The sequence below is a fragment of the Lolium perenne genome, chromosome 7 (genome assembly GCF_019359855.2).
Source record: "Lolium perenne isolate Kyuss_39 chromosome 7, Kyuss_2.0, whole genome shotgun sequence".
NCBI lineage: Eukaryota > Viridiplantae > Streptophyta > Magnoliopsida > Poales > Poaceae > Lolium > Lolium perenne.
In genome coordinates, this window is record NC_067250.2 from 209524713 (window position 1) to 209537010 (window position 12298).

Here is a 12298-nt window from a genome sequence, read left to right on the forward strand (position 1 = left end):
TGTGGTCTTAAAATTATTGACACCATCATATTGCATGATCGGCGCGGCGTGCTTCCGCGTTCATTTATGCTAGTCTTAACATAGCATGCATATTCTAACTGAGGCGTTAGAGCACAGAGATCAACATCGAAAAGAGTACATGGGAAACATGGTAGGCTACACATCCTAAAATTAGATACCGTCGTCCAAAACCTAGGACTCAACAACTTGCATAACACGATAGAGTTCGAAATAGGACTCCACAACTCGAATAGCACGAGGCCGAATTAGGACTCCGCAACATTTCTCACATAAACCGTCGTCAGGGAATAAGATGGGAGCCGAGAAACCCAAGTAAGGAAACTTATAGCGCGATCTCCTCTGCGGCCACCTCAGGGGAGTCTGCATGAAAATAAAACCACATAATATGGTCGAGATTCTGAATTGAATCGGGGAACCGGATCAGAACAAACAATCGGAGAAAGGGAGCCAAAGACAAATGATCTACAAAGGCCTATATCGCTGCAATAGCGTAGGCTGCTAGAAGCGCGATCCTCTGGCGGTGAAGAGCGCTAGTCCCGAGGCAGACTGGAAGGCGTCAGGAGCGGGCGTGGAGCTATGGAGGCGACTGGGCCCGCCTAGCAGCGCGCACGACGCTGCCGCCAGCGCGCCCAAGGAAGCCACTGGCGTGAGGGCCTGAGTGGCGGTGTACCGTGCCGTGGCCCGGAAGGGAATACGATCTAGCCGCACGATCTGGTGGAGGAGGAGGCGAGAAGGACGAGGAGAGCATGCATCCGCGTCCTCTCCATCGCGGTCGGAGAGCGCTCTCACATGCTTCTTATTAGTAGGGTCGTTTTGGTCAATAAATGGACCTAGGCCGGGCAACTTAAAAGAAATACAATTTATACTAATTTTTATACTTCTATAGAACATGATTTTATCATTATATTGTACTAGCGAGTATAATTTAATGGTACTTATTTGCCATACTTAAAGAAATATCTAGCAAAGTTGGTAAGTATTAGTTCTAGTGTTCTTTGTGATAAGGTTGTAATGTATCATTAAGAAGCGCTTTTACATTTTGCTAAATTTAACAATGAATTTCATAACATAAGTACCCTCTTCAATAATTTTTTGGCAATTGCATAATATTTATCTTGTATACATATCTGATAAAACATCTCTCGGAGCATATAATCTATCACATATCTTAACAACAGTTTCTAGTGTATACTACTAGTTAGGTAAGCATATTCGTTGAAGTCTTTCCATGGTCAAATGTCTCTATTCAAGTTGCATGGATTGAGTAATAAGTTCATAACACACGTTTGCTCTATACTTGGCATTGAAATACCATTGCTTTAAGTAATCATTGACCAACATAAACGATGTGGATTCTACTAAGTTTATATGCATACAATTTGATTAGTTGATATGTTCTTGTGCAATGTGCATGGTATCATATAATTTATATAAGTGCTCCCACCAACTTTTGAAAACAATAAGTCTTGCACAGAATTAAACATGAAACTTCAGTTAGCTAGAAGTATGTACAACACCTGGGACTTCCAAAGTTTCCACATACAATTAGATTGGTTTGTTCCTACGGATACACACTCCATATTGTGGATTTGTTCATGCTGATTGAGAATTTCATTCTTTCCCGATAATACATAGTCTCATGAGCATAAAGGGTAATGTCATAGGCAAAGATGAGTCCTAAAACCCACTAGACAATGTGTAGTTTCAGTTGTTTCCATGCCAAGTGCGAATTCTAGAAAGAATTTTAGCGGCACCTCCCCCTTGTTCCCCCGAATCACATCTCAGCAACACGAGGGGTGTGCATTCGGAGAATAACAGGAGCCACCTAAACTCCATCCGAAATTGGCACTTGACATAGAAACAAACCCAAATTACACATTCTCACGCTCTCAAAACAAAGTGGAAAACTTGGAAGAATTTATTCATAAATATGCAAACGAGCAAACCTTTCCAGGTTGGGAGAAGACGCCTTGGTATACTCTCTGCTATTTGTGCTTGTGTTCCGATTTAACTATAATGAAAGAACGAAACAAATAAGTAAGAAAGAACAGCTATATCACAACTGCTAGAGCCAATGCAGTAGCTATGATAAGCGGGAGCCCAATGTCCGCTTTAGTAGAACACACCCACAGGTGCACCTTAAAAATGTTAAGTCTATTAGACTAAGGGCATCTCCAGCGGCGTGACGCAAACGGTCGCTGAGCGACCGTTTTCGTCCGCCGTGACCGGAAATGTGAAGGAGATATGCCCTAGAGGCAATAATAAAGTGGTTATTATATATCTTTATGTTTATGATAAATGTTTATATACCATGCTATAATTGTATTAACCGAAACATTGATACATGTGTGATATGTAAACAACAAAGAGTCCCTAGTATGCCTCTTAACTAGCTTGTTGATTAATGGATGATTAGTTTCATAATCATGAACATTGGATGTTATTAATAACAAGGTTATATCATTGTATGAATGATGTAATGGACACACCCAATTAAGCGTAGCATAAGATCAAGTCATTAAGTTATTTGCTATAAGCTTTCGATACATAGTTACCTAGTCCTTATGACCATGAGATCATGTAAATCACTTATACCGAAAAGGTACTTTGATTACATCAAACGCCACTGCGTAAATGGGTGGTTATAAAGGTGGGATTAAGTATCCGGAAAGTATGAGTTGAGGCATATGGATCAACAGTGGGATTTGTCCATCCCGATGACGGATAGATATACTCTGGGCCCTCTCAGTGGAATGTCGTCTAATGTCTTGCAAGCATATGAATGAGTTCATAAGAGACCACATACCACGGTACTAGTAAAGAGTACTTGTCAGGAGACGAGGTTGAACAAGGTATAGAGTGATACCAATGATCAAACCTCGGACAAGTAAAATATCGCGTGACAAAGGGAATTGGTATCGTATGTGAATGGTTCTTTCATCACTAAAGTCATCGTTGAATATGTGGGAGCCATTATGGATCTCCAGATCCCGCTATTGGTTATTGGTCGGAGTGAGTACTCAACCATGTCCGCATAGTTCGCGAACCGTAGGGTGACACACTTAAGGTTGGATGTTGAAATGGTAGAACTTGAATATGGAATGGAGTTCGAATATTTGTTCGGAGTCCCGGATGAGATCCCGGGCATCATGAGGAGTTCCGGAATGGTCCGGAGAATAAGATTCATATATAGGAAGTCATTTTATAAGATTTAAAATGATCCGGAAGGTTCTATGGAAGGTTCTAGAAGGTTCTAGAAAAGTCCGGAAGAAACCACTTTGGAAGGCGGAGTCCCAAAGGGACTCCACCACCATGGCCGGCCAACCCTAAAGGGGGAGGAGTCCCAAGTGGACTCCCCTAAGGGGGCCGGCCACCCCCTCCCAAGGAAGGGTGGGAATCCCACCTCTAGTGGGAGTCCTAGCTTGGGTAGGTTTCATGTGATATGGAAGGTTTTGGTTTGGGGTCTTATTCGAAGACTTGTAGACCAACTCTTGGGTGTTCCACCTATATAATGAGGGCCAAGGGGAGGGGGCCGGCCACCCCAACAACACAAGGTGGCCGCACCACCTAGATGGTCGGCGCCCCCCTCTCCCCAAACCCTAGCCACCCCACTACTCCTTCTTCCCCGCACGCTTAGCGAAGCTCCGCCGGGATTCTCCACCACCACCGACATCACGCCGTCGTGCTGCCGGATTCAAGAGGAGCTACTACTTCTGCTGCCCGCTGGAATGGGGAGGTGGACGTCGTCTTCATCAACAACCGAACGTGTGACCGAGTACGGAGGTGCTGCCCGTTCGTGGCGCCGTGATCAAGATCTTCTACGCGCTTTTGCAAGCGGCAAGTGAACGTCTACCGCAACAACAAGAGCCTCATCTTGTAGGCTTTGGAATCTCTTCAAGGGTGAGACTCGATAATCCCCTCGTTGCTACCATCTTCTAGATTGCATCTTGGTTTGGATTGTGTGTTCGCGGTAGGATTTTTTTTGTTTTCTATGCAACGAATCCCTACAGTGGTATCAGAGCCAGGTCTATGCATAGATGGTTGCACGAGTAGAACACAATGGTTTTGTGGGCGTTGATGCTCTTGTTATCTTTAGTTTGAGTACTTTGCATCTTTGTGGCATAGTGGGATGAAGCGGCTCGGACTAACTTTACATGACCGCGTTCATGAGACTTGTTCCTCGTTCGACATGCAACTTGTATTGCATAAGAGGCTTTGCGGATGTCTGTCTCTCCTACTATAGTGAAGATTCAATTTACTCTTCTATTGACAACATTAGTATCAACGTTGTGGTTCATGTTCGTAGGTAGATTAGATCTCTATCGAAAACCCTAAACCACGTAAAATATGCAAACCAAATTAGAGACGTCTAACTTGTTTTTGCAGGGTTTGGTGATGTGATATGGCCATAATGTGATGATGAATATGTATGAGATGATCATTATTGTATTGTGGCAACCGGCAGGAGCCTTATGGTTGTCTTTAAATTTCATGTTGAGTAGTATTTCAAAGTAGTTGTAATAGTTGCTACATGGAGGACAATCATGAAGACGGCACCATTGACCTTGACGCTACGCCGACGATGATGGAGATCATGCCCGAAGATGATGGAGATCATGTCCGTGCTTTGGAGATGAAGATCAAAGGCGCAAAGATAAAAGGGCCATATCATATCACATATGAACTGCATGTGATGTTAATCCTTTTATGCATCTTATTTTGCTTAGATCGCGACGGTAGCATTATAAGATGATCCCTCACTAAAATCTCAAGATAATAAAGTGTTCATCCTTAGTAGCACCGTTGCCAAGACTTGTCATTTCGAAGCATCTCGTGATGATCGGGTGTGATAGAATCAACAAGTGCATACAATGGGTGCAAGACAGTTTTGTACATGCGGATACTAAGGTGGCCTTGACGAGCCTAGCATGTATAGACATGGTCTCGGAACACGTGATACCGAAAGGTAGAGCATGAATCATATGGTTGATATGATGAACACTATGAGTGTTCACCATTGAAATCACACCTTGTCTCGTGATGATCGGACTTAGGTGCGGTGGATTTGGTTCGTGTGATCACTAAGGCAATGCGAGGGATATTGTTTTGAGTGGGAGTTCACCTTGATTTTTAATTATGTTGAATTAAAATTTGAACTCAATTTGTCATAAACTTAGTCTAAACTTTTGCAAATATATGTTGTAGAGATGGCGTCCCCAATCAATTTTAACCAGTTCCTAGAGAAAGAAAAACTTAAGAGTAACGGTAGCAACTTCACCGACTGGTTCCGTCATGTGAGGATCTTCCTCGCTGGCGGAAATCTGCAATATGTGCTTGATGCACCGCTAGGTGACCCTCCTGCAGAAACAGAAACCGAGGAAGTAAAGAATGTTTACGCTACTCGGAAAGCTCGGTACTCTCAAGTACAGTGTGCCATACTGTGCAGTCTGGAATCCGATCTTCAAAAATGTTTTGAGCACCACGATCCTCATGAGTTGGTCAATGAGCTGAAAGCTATATTTGAGACTCATGCGGCCGTGGAATGCTATGAAGCATCGAAACACTTTTTCAGCTGTATGATGGAAGATGGCAGCTCCGTTAGTGAGCACATGCTGGTTATGACCGGGCATGCGAAGAAACTCAGTGACTTGGGAATAGTGATTCCTAACAGACTGGGGATTAATCGTGTCCTTCAATCACTTCCACCAAGTTACAAGAACTTTGTGATAAACTACAATATGCAGAACATGAACAAGGAGTTACCTGAACTCTTTGGCATGCTAAAAGCTGCTGAGATTGAGATCAAGAAAGAGCACCAAGTGTTGATGGTCAACAAGACCACCAGTTTCAAGAAACAGGGCAAGTCTAAGGGAAAATTCAAGAAGGGTGGCAAGAAAGCTGCCACGCCTCCTATGAAACCTAAGAACGGCCCTAAGCCTGATGCTGAGTGCTATTACTGCAAGGAGAAGGGACACCGGAAGCGTAATTGCTCCAAGTATCTGGCTGATCTGAAGAGCGGCCTTGTCAAGAAGAAGAAAGAAGGTATATCTGATATACATGTTATAGATGTTTATCTCACTGGTTCTCGTTCTAGTACCTGGGTATTTGATACTGGTTCGGTTGCTCATATTTGTAACTTGAAACAGGAACTAAAGAATAAACGAAGACTACTGAAAGATGAAGTGACGATGCGCGTTGGAAACGGATCCAAAGTCGATGTGATCGCTGTCGGCACACTTCCTCTACATCTACCTTCGGGATTAGTTTTAAGCCTAAATAATTGTTATTTTGTACCCGCGTTGAGCATGAACATTATATATGGATCTTGTTTCATGCAAGACGGTTATTCATTCAAGTCTGAGAATAATGGTTGTTCTATTTTTATGAATAATATCTTTTATGGTCAAGCACCTGAAAAGAATGGCTTATTTCTGTTAGATCTCGACAGTAGTGATACGCATATACATAACATTGATGCTAAACGAATTAAATTGAATGATAATTCTACTTATATGTGGCACTGTCGTCTTCGTCATATTGGAGTGAAACGCATGAAGAAACTCCATACTGATGGATTACTTGAATCACCTGACTTTGAGTCACTTGATAGATGCAAAGCATGTCTAATGGGAAAATGACTAAGACTCCATTTTCTGGTATGATGGAGCGAGCTACTGACTTATTGGAAATCGTACATACCGATGTGTGCGGACCAATAAGCGTAGCATCGCGCGGTGGTTATCGTTATGTTCTAACCTTCACAGATGATCTGAGTAGATATGGGTATATCTATTTCATGAAACATAAATCCGAAACTTTCGAGAAGTTTAAGGAATTCCAAAGTGAAGTAGAAAATCAACGTAACAAGAAGATTAAATTTCTACGATCTGATCGTGGAGGTGAATATCTGAGTTATGAGTTTGGCATGCATTTAAAGAAATGCGGAATACTTTCACAATTGACATCGCCGGGAACACCACAACGAAATGGTGTGTCCGAACGTCGTAATCGAACTCTCTTAGATATGGTTCGTTCTATGATGTCTCTTACTGATTTGCCGTTATCATTTTGGAGTTATGCATTAGAGACAGCCGCATTCACTTTAAATAGAGCACCATCAAAATCCGTAGAAACGACACCGTATGAATTATGGTTTAATAAGAAACCTAAGCTGTCGTTCCTTAAAGTTTGGGGTTACGAAGCCTATGTAAAGAAGTTACAACCGGACAAGCTAGAACCCAAAGCGGAGAAATGCGTCTTCATAGGATACCCTAAGGAAACTATAGGGTACACTTTCTATCACAGATCCGAAGGCGAAATCTTTGTTGCTAAGAACGGAACCTTTCTTGAGAAAGAATTTCTCACTAAAGAAGTGACTGGAAGAAAAGTAGAACTCGATGAGATTGATGAATCTATACTCGTTGATCAAAGTAGCGCAGTACCGGAAGTTGTACCTGTACCGCCTACACCGGCAACAGAGGAAGCTAATGATAATGATCATGAAACTTCGAACGAGGAAACTACTGAACCTCGCAGATCGACAAGGGAACTGATGCGCGTGGTTGACGTGTTGTCTTTCCGTTCGACACGCGTCCGTTGGGAACCCCAAGAGGAAGGTGTGATGCGCACAGCGGCAAGTTTCCCTCAGTAAGAAACCAAGGTTTATCGAACCAGTAGGAGTCAAGAAGCACGTGAAGGTTGATGGCGGCGAGATGTAGTGCGGCGCAACACCAGGGATTCCGGCGCCAACGTGGAACCTGCACAACACAAACCAAGTACTTTGCCCCAACGAAACAACGAGGTTGTCAATCTCACTGGCTTGCTGTAACAAAGGATTAGATGTATAGTGCGGAAGATGATTGTTTGCAGAAAACAGTAGAACAATTGCAGTAGATTGTATTTCAGTATAGAGAATTGGACCGGGGTCCACAGTTCACTAGAGGTGTCTCTCCCATAAGATAAATAGCATGTTGGGTGAACAAATTACAGTTGGGCAATTGACAAATAGAGAGGGCATGACCATGCACATACATATTATGATGAGTATTGTGAGATTTAATTGGGCATTACGACAAAGTACATAGACCGCTATCCAGCATGCATCTATGCCTAAAAAGTCCACCTTCAGGTTATCATCCGAACCCCTTCCAGTATTAAGTTGCTAACAACAGACAATTGCATTAAGTATTGCGCGTAATGTAATCAATAACTACATCCTCGGACATAGCATCAATGTTTTATCCCTAGTGGCAACAGCACATCCATAACCTTAGAGGTTTCTCGTCACTCCCCTGCATTCACGGAGACATGAACCCACTATCGAGCATAAATACTCCCTCTTGGAGTTACTAGCAAAAACTTGGCCAGAGCCTCTACTAATAACGGAGAGCATGCAAGATCATAAACAACACATAGGTATAAATTGATAATCAACATAACATAGTATTCTCTATCCATCGGATCCCAACAAACACAACATATAGCATTACAGATAGATGATCTTGATCATGTTAGGCAGCTCACAAGATCCGACAATGAAGCATAATGAGGAGAAGACAACCATCTAGCTACTGCTATGGACCCATAGTCCAGGGGTGAACTACTCACTCATCACTCCGGAGGTGACCATGGCGGTGTAGAGTCCTCCGGGAGATGAATCCCCTCTCCGGCAGGGTGCCGGAGGTGATCTCCTGAATCCCCCGAGATGGGATTGGCGGCGGCGTCTCTGGAAGGTTTTCCGTATCGTGGCTCTCGGTACTGGGGGTTTCGCGACGAAGGCTATTTGTAGGCGGAAGGGCAGGTCAAGGGGCGTCGCGAGGGGCCCAGGAGACAGGCCGGCGCGGCCAAGGGCTGGGCCACGCCGCCCTACCTCCTGGCCACCTCGTGGCCCCACTTCGTTGACTCTTCGGTCTTCTGGAAGCTTCGTGTGAAAATAGGCCCCTGGGCGTTGATTTCGTCCAATTCCGAGAATATTTCCTTACTAGGATTTCTGAAACCAAAAACAGTAGAAAACAGCAACTGGCTCTTCGGCATCTTGTTAATAGGTTAGTTCCAGAAAATGCATAAATATGATGTATAGTATGCATAAAACATGTAGATATCATCAATAATATGGCATGGAACATAAGAAATTATCGATACGTCGGAGACGTATCAGGAACGTACCACTCCTGATTGGTATGATCCTTGTCTAAATGTCATGATTGTGGACAACAATGATGAGGACCCTACGACGTATGAAGAAGCGATGATGAGCCCAGATTCCAACAAATGGCAAGAAGCCATGAAATCCGAAATGGGATCCATGTATGATAACAAAGTATGGACTTTGGTAGACCTACCTGATAGCCGCAAGGCTGTCGAGAATAAATGGATCTTCAAGAGAAAAACAGATGCTGATGGTAATATTACTGTCTATAAAGCTCGACTTGTCGCAAAGGGTTTCCGACAAATTCAAGGAGTTGACTACGATGAGACTTTCTCACCTGTAGCGAAGCTAAAATCTGTGAGGATTTTGTTAGCAATAGCTGCATTTTTCGATTATGAGATTTGGCAGATGGATGTCAAAACGGCGTTCCTTAATGGAGACATTGAGGAAGAGTTGTATATGGTACAACCCAAAGGTTTTGTCGATCCTAAAAATGCTGACAAAGTATGCAAACTTCAGCGTTCAATCTATGGACTGAACCAAGCATCAAGAAGTTGGAACCGACGCTTTGATAAGGTGATCAAAGACTTCGGGTTTATACAGTGTCATGGAGAGGCCTGTATTTACAAGAAAGTGAGTGGGAGCTCTGTAGCATTCCTGATATTATATGTAGATGACATATTATTGATCGGGAATGATATAGAACTATTAAGCAGTGTAAAAGGTTATTTGAATAATAGTTTTTCAATGAAAGACCTTGGTGAAGCATCATATATATTAGGCATCAAGATTTATAGAGATAGATCAAGACGCCTAATAGGGCTATCACAGAGTACATACCTGGACAAGATTCTAAAGAAATTTAGAATGGACGAAAGTAAGAAAGGGTTCTTACCTATGTTACCAGGCAAGGTCTTGAGTAAGACTCAAGGACCGGCTACGGCAGAAGAAAGAGAAAGGATGAGTAATATCCCCTATGCCTCGGCAGTAGGATCTATCATGTATGCCATGCTATGTACTAGACCGGATATAGCACATGCTGTTAGTTTGACTAGCAGATATCAAAGTGATCCAGGAATGGAACACTGGACAGTGGTCAAGAATATCCTGAAGTACTTGAAAAGAACTAAGGATATGTTTCTTTGTTATGGAGGTGACCAAGAGCTCGTTGTAAGCGGTTACACCGACGCAAGTTGGAACACTGATCCTGATGACTCTAAGTCACAGTCAGGGTATGTGTTTATATTGAATGGTGCTGCAGTAAGCTGGGCAAGCTCGAAGCAGTGCACGGTGGCGAAGTCTTCAACAGAATCAGAGTACATAGCGGCTTCAGAGGCTTCATCAGAAGCGGTATGGATGAAGAGGTTCATTGTAGAGCTCGGTGTGGTTCCTAGTGCATTGGACCCATTAATCATCTACTGTGATAACATGGGTGCCATCGCCAATGCACAAGAACCAAGGTCACACAAGAGGCTGAAGCATATCAAGCTGCGTTACCACTCGATTCGTGAGTACATCGAAGATGGAGAAGTAAAGATTTGCAAAGTACACACTGATCTAAATGTAGCAGATCCGTTGACTAAAGCTCTCCCTAGGGCAAAGCATGACCAACACCAGAATGCTATGGGTGTTAGGTATATTACAATGTAATCTAGATTATTGACTCTAGTGCAAGTGGGAGACTGAAGGAGGTATGCCCTAGAGGCAATAATAAAGTGGTTATTATATATCTTTATGTTTATGATAAATGTTTATATACCATGCTATAATTGTATTAACCGAAACATTGATACATGTGTGATATGTAAACAACAAAGAGTCCCTAGTATGCCTCTTAACTAGCTTGTTGATTAATGGATGATTAGTTTCATAATCATGAACACTGGATGTTATTAATAACAAGGTTATATCATTGTATGAATGATGTAATGGACACACCCAATTAAGCGTAGCATAAGATCAAGTCATTAAGTTATTTGCTATAAGCTTTCGATACATAGTTACCTAGTCCTTATGACCATGAGATCATGTAAATCACTTATACCGGAAAGGTACTTTGATTACATCAAACGCCACTGCGTAAATGGGTGGTTATAAAGGTGGGATTAAGTATCCGGAAAGTATGAGTTGAGGCATATGGATCAACAAAGGATTTGTCCATCCCGATGACGGATAGATATACTCTGGGCCCTCTCGGTGGAATGTCGTCTAATATCTTGCAAGCATATGAATGAGTTCATAAGAGACCACATACCACGGTACGAGTAAAGAGTACTTGTCAGGAGACGAGGTTGAACAAGGTATAGAGGGATACCGATGATCAAACCTCGGACAAGTAAAATATCGCGTGACAAAGGGAATTGGTATCGTATGTGAATGGTTCTTTCGATCACTAAAGTCATCGTTGAATATGTGGGAGCCATTATGGATCTCCAGATCCCGCTATTGGTTATTGGTCGGAGTGAGTACTCAACCATGTCCGCATAGTTCGCGAACCGTAGGGTGACACACTTAAGGTTGGATGTTGAAATGGTAGAACTTGAATATGGAATGGAGTTCGAATATTTGTTCGGAGTCCCGGATGAGATCCCGGACATCACGAGGAGTTCCGGAATGGTCCGGAGAATAAGATTCATATATAGGAAGTCATTTTATAAGATTTAAAATGATCCGGAAGGTTCTATGGAAGGTTCTAGAAGGTTCTAGAAAAGTCCGGAAGAAACCACTTTGGAAGGCGGAGTCCCAAAGGGACTCCACCACCATGGCCGGCCAACCCTAAAGGGGGTGGAGTCCCAAGTGGACTCCCCTAAGGGGGCCGGGCACCCCCTCCCAAGGAAGGGTGGGAATCCCACCTCTAGTGGGAGTCCTAGCTTGGGTAGGTTTCATGTGATATGGAAGGTTTTGGTTTGGGGTCTTATTCGAAGACTTGTATACCAACTCTTGGGTGTTCCACCTATATAATGAGGGCCAAGGGGAGGGGGCCGGCCACCCCAACAACACAAGGTGGCCGCACCACCTGGATGGCCGGCGCCCCCCTCTCCCCAAACCCTAGCCACCCCACTACTCCTTCTTCCCCGCACACTTAGGAAAGCTCCGCCGGGATTCTCCACCACCACCGACATCACGCCG